The sequence below is a fragment of the Halyomorpha halys genome, unplaced genomic scaffold (assembly GCF_000696795.3).
Source record: "Halyomorpha halys isolate HHAL.00 unplaced genomic scaffold, Hhal_1.1 Scaffold1380.1, whole genome shotgun sequence".
NCBI lineage: Eukaryota > Metazoa > Arthropoda > Insecta > Hemiptera > Pentatomidae > Halyomorpha > Halyomorpha halys.
In genome coordinates this window covers 139,283-147,032 of record NW_027108126.1, presented here as the reverse complement: position 1 = coordinate 147,032, position 7,750 = coordinate 139,283, and the positions used below count along the sequence as shown (strand labels likewise).

General features: G+C 37.1%; 1 protein-coding gene across 1 annotated transcript in view; it reads left to right on the top strand.

Annotated features, from left to right (window-relative positions):
* Positions 1 to 647: 647 nt before the first annotated feature.
* The window catches only part of LOC106689497 (mucin-2), a 125,704-nt gene continuing 118,601 nt past the window's right edge, over positions 648 to 7,750 (top strand). The window contains exon 1 of the mRNA XM_067046536.1: positions 648 to 736. The gene's annotated coding sequence lies outside the window, so the exon portion shown is untranslated. The remainder of the gene's footprint in view (positions 737 to 7,750) is intronic.

Sequence of the window (7,750 nt, the reverse complement as noted above, 5' to 3'; positions counted from 1 at the left end):
TTGAATTACAATTCACATCAGAGATGCACGGATGATTTTTTCCACACTTCCAATTTTTTTTTAAATCTACATTTGAATACTAGTTTCGGAGTTGCAATGAGCAGTACAACATACCTCTATAAATTTGCCTCCTTCGTAATCTTAAGATATCTTCTCTTGTCTTAAGATTACGAAGGTTCATTCCCTGAAATTGATAAGTAGTTCATCTCGAACATGATTATAATTATCAATTACTTATTTGGTACATTAAGTTTATCATAACTGTTCCAGATAATTGAAATAATGCTGAACTCATATATTACATTGGAATTATTTTAATACCTTGATGTTTGTTTGATATAGTCTTCTGATTAAATAAAAAATTCCGCTCAATTGGGATAATTTTTGATAAACAGTAGCATATAACAATAGAGAAAGACATTATAACTACATTGCATTTTTTAAAAATAATAAATTAATAAGCAGTCAAAAACAAGTACAAATGCATGCAAGAGTGATAGACTGCTCTTTACTTTCTTTAATTCAAACTATTTTAAGGTGATGGTAGATAAAAACTAATCAGTTTCAGTTAATAACATGAAATCGTATTTCATCAATCCATGTCTCAGATAATCATAAATATATATGAATGTTAACTATACTTTATGACATATACATTTGGTATGTTACAGGTATACTGTTCGGCAACCGAGGAAATAAGGGACATAAACTGATATAATTTCATTTTAATTTTCAGGTAAGATTTTTTTTTACACAATATTTACATTACCCCATATTCATTTTTATCATGATCCGATAGGTGATGATTGTTGCAACCAGTCTAAAAGATAGGTTTTGAATAACTAAAGTAGAGAAGGTTACATTGAAACTCTCAATATTTTAGTTCCAAGATTCTGTTCCCACCATGTTTTAGCTATATTTATGCAGCTTTTGAATAGAAGCATTATCAACTAGTTCCCTTATTGTGTCTATAGAATTAATTTTTGTTTTTCCTCATTCAGGTCCATACTAACAGGATTTTTTTTCTCCAAAATTGTGATGATGGTAATGAACTTGAACTCCTTTTCCAAAATGTATTACTCGATATTAATTCGAATATTATTTTTATTTTGATTGAGATATGTATTAGTAGTATTCTTTCATATAACTTTTTATTTTATAACAGGTCAAATAGATAGATACACTGTATTGAAATTGATACTGTTTAATATGATGCCGTATTTGTATGGCATGACAAATAACATTATCTATTTCTATTATGTGTGTTATCAACACAATTTCTTTTTATAGAGCAAAAATGATTTTTTTTTTCTATTAAGGAAGTAGGGGTTCATAATAAATTCACCAAAAGTCTACAACCCGACTTTGACTTGTTTTATTAAATAAATAATTGTGATCCTTAGTTTTTTAAAATCTGAAAATTAACCTTAATTATACTAACGCAGTAAGTTTAGGAAAGTACTCAGGTCATGACTATATTTAGACCCAAGAGAAAAGTTATATTCACTTAGAAACAAAATTAGGACAGATATTAGCACCTTCTGTTCTATGCCAAGCACATAATCAGTTACATCTTCACATGCTCTTGCACGACTTACCTTATTACGGATTTCCATATTTCCAAAAAGGTGGTTAGTAATGAGGGCATAACGATGCTACTTAGCATATCTTCCATTCACTCTGAAAAGAAACCCCAAGATTTTGTAATGCGTGAGCGCTTGATTGGTACTATTAAGGACGGTTAGGAATACTGAATAACCAATATCATGACATTTTCTAAACTGCTTTTATTCTTAAGTGAGAGCGAGGTGGGCCCTGATTGATGACTAGCAAGTAATATCCCTTGGCTCCAACTTTGCAAGATCAGCACTCTTTCATTTCATATAAAGCCAAGTTTCCATGACCTTTCCCCGATTATAGATGTGAGAAACGGGAAGGAAAAACAACAGAATCCAAAATTACGATTGAATTCTTGAAGTTAGTTAAATCATAATTCTTTCAATGGGAGCCGTTTCCAAGTCTTCTTCGAGGCGCTGCTTTTAGATATTTCTGTATATATTGTATTAGCAAAAGCACATCAACAAACTCAAATACTTACGGGCAAAAAATCTTGTACTTTGCAATTAATTAAGTTAGAAGCAGCTGTATTAGGAATCTTTTCAATTCATGAGTAGCTTATGGTTTGCTCTCAATTTCAAACCTTCACGCCTTTCAAAAAGTTGTATACATCTTCTGTATAATACATTCATAAAAAATATTATCAACTCATTTATGATGTTTTTTTATAGTTGCAGTAATTTCAGATTAAATTACTTAAATTAAAGTTCATGAAAGAAACTTAGCAGGTATTTAATTATAAGTGATATCCTTTAGGTGAAAAAGATGATCTATAATTTATGGAAATTTATACTTAGCAAGTATCAATAAAACATTAAATTGGTTGTATTCTAGATTATAATAAAATAGAATAATCGAAGTAATAATACAAGATAAATAAAAATTAAAAACTAAAGAAATAAATCATAACCATATTTCAAATATATTCTAAGTAGGATTTTTTTTTTTTACTCGAAATAATGTTTTTCATATACAATTACCAACCAGTGGAGTGCATAAAAAGGTTGTTCATAAAGAAGCTTTATCTATTATATTTAGAAATATATAAGGACTCTTATTTCTTACCCACCTCTAGCATGCAAATTACATCATGAAATAAATATAATTAGATTAAAGTATAATGACAGAAAAAAATGTAATAAATATTTGAAAGAAGTACAAATGCCAAAAAACAATATCAGACGGGAAGGCTCAAGTAGTTGCAGTAACGCAGGCGGAGAATTGGAAGGACGCACTTACAACAGAATTTGATGACATTTTCTTTAATGAAGGAGAGGTATTGGGTGCAACAAGAAGGATGTTTAATGAGATTCCACTAAAGCAGGAAAGAGTGAAATATGTTATAGAACAACGATACCCACAGGTACTCCGGAACCACATAAGAGAGGAAATCGGAAACTTAAGAAGGCAAGGAATCATTGTGGACAGTACATCACCCTTTAATAGTCCCTTATGGGCAGTTCGGAAGAAAGGTTTGCCAGGTGAGAACGAGGAAAAATATAGGGTGGTCATCGACTATCGTAAGCTCAATGAGGATACCGTCGAAGCGAAGTACCCGATATCGAGGTTTGACGATAACCATGACAGACTAGGAGGGCCTAAAATCTTAAGTACCCTAGACTTGGAAAGGGTATCCCCAGATTCGTATGCACCCAGTGGATTAACACAAAACTACTTTTACTTTCGAAAGATGACATTACAAATTTACGCGTATGTCGTCTGGACTGAAGAACGCGCCCATTACATTCCAGAGGCTGGTTGACGAATCCTTGAGAGCGTTAGATGAAGCAGTATGCCAAAATTACTTGGATGACCTCCTAGTATTTAGTAAATCGGATACGGTCATTGCTGGACAAAAACGGATAAATTTTGTAGGACATACCATATCTCAAGAGGGAGCTAGACCGAATGTGAAGAAAGTAGCGGCCTTACATCGAATGGCGGTCCCGACTGACATAAAAGGAATTAGGAGGTTTGAGGGGCATTAAACTGCTATCGTCGGTTCGTCCCTGATATGGCGGAATACCCCTTAATAATTTGCTTAAAAAAGGTAGTTCAATAGTAATGACGCCAGCCACTGAGAGAAATATTCGTAAATGCATTAACCAGTTGCAGAAGAAACCAGTACTAGCGTTTCCGTACTTTCAGAAGCAATTCAGGTTGACAACAGACGCTAGTGAGTACGCGGTGGGAGCAGTGCTTTCACAGGAGTAGGCATCTCAGAGAGGCAGAAGTACGTTAGAGCCCCTTGGGACGAGAACTATTTGGGATAATATGGCCAATAGAGCATTTCCGACCCTACTTGTTCAGGGTCCGCGCTCGTGTCTGACCGTAGGGTCCAGTCTGCAATACGCTTCGCTATGGAAGCCAGGAACTCTGGCCCCGCGCTCCTACAAATGTGGGACCAGAAGGCTCGTTCCTAATGACCAGCTGACACCTCACCACGCATTCTTCTACCAAGCTCCCTCTGGCGTCTGTCCGAACCAAACTCCAGGTCTTGCTCCACGAATTGGTATCGGAACATACTATCACACTTTTATACTTAAGCACGACAGCCTCCACAGCAGTTATATTAATATTTACATTTGCCTGTCGCGGCGGCATGTATGCTGAGACCAGAGCGAAGGCACTCTGCCCCACCTGCTCTGCTGTGGTGAATTGCTTCACTTCCAATACGTCGAGGGCAGGATTAACGACCACAATCGCTGCTCTAGGCCTCCTCTCGCCACTGCCAAGCTCGACCACCCTCGACGTAGTACCTAAACCTGTGACCATATTCTTCCAACAACATGGCTCCTGAATCGCCAAGATGTCAGCACTTCGGGCGAGAGTTCTCAATTCGTCCGCGACCACTTTTCTTCGGCCCATATTGACCTGCCGGATATGCAGTCTACGCATACCGGGTCTTCTTTGCCTGCTTGACCATCATCTCCAGATGTATCGGACATTCCCTGCTACCCGCACAATTTCGAAATTGTGTTGTTAATGCGGGAACTCAACCCGGGAACACAATCCGGGAACTTTTGATACCTGAGTAATTTTTGTTATAAAGACAATTTTTTGTTGTTGTTTTCTTATCTCACAATTTTTTTCTTCTTTAATCTTTATTTTTAATAATGGCTGCCAACTGGATTGTCAGACAAGCAGTTTTGAACCAGGAAGTTTTAAATCAAAATGGGGTCGAGAAAGCACCTCCCCCGGAGTTTGCTCCACTACCGGAAGTCTCTCGTAAGCCCACGCTACAACACTGTAGTGGATAAAAGTACGCACAACCGCTCAAGACTTGAGGAAGGCCGTTTCTGACTTAGAACGGTTTAGAGGATAAATGGAAAAACTAAGCCACTTCATAAAAGGGGATGATCGACTAAAAAGCCGCTTTGAGGCTAAGTCTATCGAAAATCAACTCGAGGCACTAAAAGCAATGGGCGTCTCAGAGTGAAGAGGACCATCCTCAATCAGATTCAAGCGGATCTCTTCCCCTTGGAGAGTTATCAAGGAGAGATTAAAGAAGGCGTCCGGAGGAGGACAGTGTTCCCCAGAGGAAGACATATTCATGATGATTAGAGAGACAAAGAAAACAGTCTGGTGGGCAGTATGCCGCGGAACTCCTGGCACGCTACAACAGAATTGCTGATAAACTAGTTATGATGATGGAAACAATCCAGGTACAAGGTCGAATGCAATTCCTATTCATGGTACAAAGGTTCAATTGGCAAAAGAGCTGGGGAAGAACGAGTGATTTGAGTGAGATCGCTCGTTTGTGGAATGTGCTCAAAATATCATAGATACACGCGCTAGTGAGGTTTAGACCCGAATGGAAGTAGAAGAGCCGGGTTGAATGTCAACGGGCAAGAAACATGTCCAACCCTTGGAAAAGAAGAGAACACTGAGATGGTAGAAGAGAGAGAACTAGTAACACAGAAAATATCCTTCAACTTTGGACCCTTCAAACTAAACCTAGAAGTAATGGTTGACGGAGGATCGCAAGTTCCATGGGTGTGGTATTTGGTTCTGGTATTTGATGGTGGGAACAAGTCCAGCAAGAGGGCCAAGTGGTCCTTTTTGCCAACCTTTGACGGCTACCTGAGTTGCTGCCATGTACTAACCAAGGCTGGAGTGTCAAGATTCATTCTTCGACACTGCCGAAAAAGGAATTTTTAACTGTCCCAGGTGGAAATCGAACCCACAACGTACCTAACCGAGCGCACTGGGACATAGGCCCCAACCCGCACGGCTGTCACATCCCTCATGGGTGTCGTAAATGTGTCGGACACCTGGTAGCACAATCCCCCCGCACCCGATGTTTTGAATGTGGAAACTTGGGGTATGTATATAGCTAGACTATCCCACTCTGGCTTGAATAGGTTGGTTAACTTAGGATAGTCCGTCATTCTTGCACTAAGAATATTAGGAAGTTCAAGTTCAATCCTCTAGCCCAATCCCCAAAAAATAATAATGAAAGAAGGAGGGGGATTAAGACGAAAGGTTGGTGAAGAAACGTAAAAACTCGATTAAAGGATTCGTTCTTATCATGGAAGATTTTTTTACACCAATAAAAGGACTTGAATCGTGATTCTTCCTCCTAATAAATGGTAATATTGGAGAAGTAATTTATTTGACATTAGATGATTCCAAAACTTGTGATGCAATTGAGGACTTTGTTTTTCAAAGAGATCGTGAAGGAAATTAGGAGTTTTATCTTTAAAAAGTTGGTACAGGAAACTACCCAGCATGTATTTTCTTTTTTCAGGGAGTTTTAGCCAACAGAGTTCTTCGAAAAACGGCGTTACATGCTCGAACGGGCATGAACTGCATGAACTGGAACATCGAAAATGAATCTAACACATGCATTAAATGCCCTCTGAAGGATTGATAAGTCTTTGCCCTGCATATCTGTAAATAATATACTACAATAGTCGATGTGTGGTATTATTAGTGTCTGAACAAGATGTTTCCGTACAAAGATAGGCAAGCATTCTCCATTCCTGCGTAACTGGCCCAAATTTCTAAAACATTTCCGAGATATACTAACTGCATGGTCTTGCCAATGAAAAGAATGTTAAACCCAAGAGTAGTAAAGTTTGAGAGTATTCAATGGGTATATCATTTAAACGAATTTTTGGACAATTTCCTACGACTAATGGTTTTACATAAAATTTGCTACCGAAAATTATTGCTTTTGTCTTTATGGGTTCAAGGTGAGTTTAAGGTTTACTGACCTGGCAAATATTTCTCTTACATCTTGATTTATTTTTCTATGGATTCATTAAAATTATCAGGACTCGAAGACATATAAATGATAATACCATCGGCATAAATGTGATATTTACATGATTTAAGTATTGATGAGATATCCAATACGTATAAAAGAAAGAGCAACGGTCCCAGGACTAAGCCTTGAGGGTCTCCCCCCTCAAGAGAGAGAGAGAGAGAGAGAGAGAGAGAGAGAGAGAGAGACCTGATGAGTAAAATAAATATTGGTACGGTGGTACATAGGAAAGTGGGGACTAACAGCAGAGTTATGAATGGGGCCCATTCAGAGTGATTGTCATTAGAAAGCATAATATTGTTACAATAAAAAGTGTCAAAGAACCAAGAAAGAGGAAAACTGTCCATATTGAACAGTAGAAAGTTCTGGCAATTACAATATAAAGTTTCTTCATATCATCTGTATGATATAATCTAAACTAGATTAGACTACCAGAAATGTAGTTATTTTTTTTTTATCGTTAATTTTTTTGCATATTAATTTCATGATAAATGTGGAGTTCTTTTGTTTTATATTTATGTGTATGTATATTTTTTACAGTGTTAAGATATATGTATTTTTCTTTTGTATATGATTGAATTTAAAAGGCGTGTAAGCCTATTGTTAACTGACTATAGTTTATTGTAAATAGTATGCAATTTTTTTTATATGTTATTACATTGTTCAGTATAAGTTTATGATGATAATTTGTAACTTGGTGGGAGGGGAGTTACGGCCCGAGTACAATAACAGCAGACAGGCCCTACCAGCTGATTGTGTCGAACAGCTGATATATATATAAGTTAAGTATCGGCGAAAGCCAAATGTCAAAAAAAAAGAGAAGAAAGAATAAGATGTAACACGTGTGAACTGCTGTAACATACT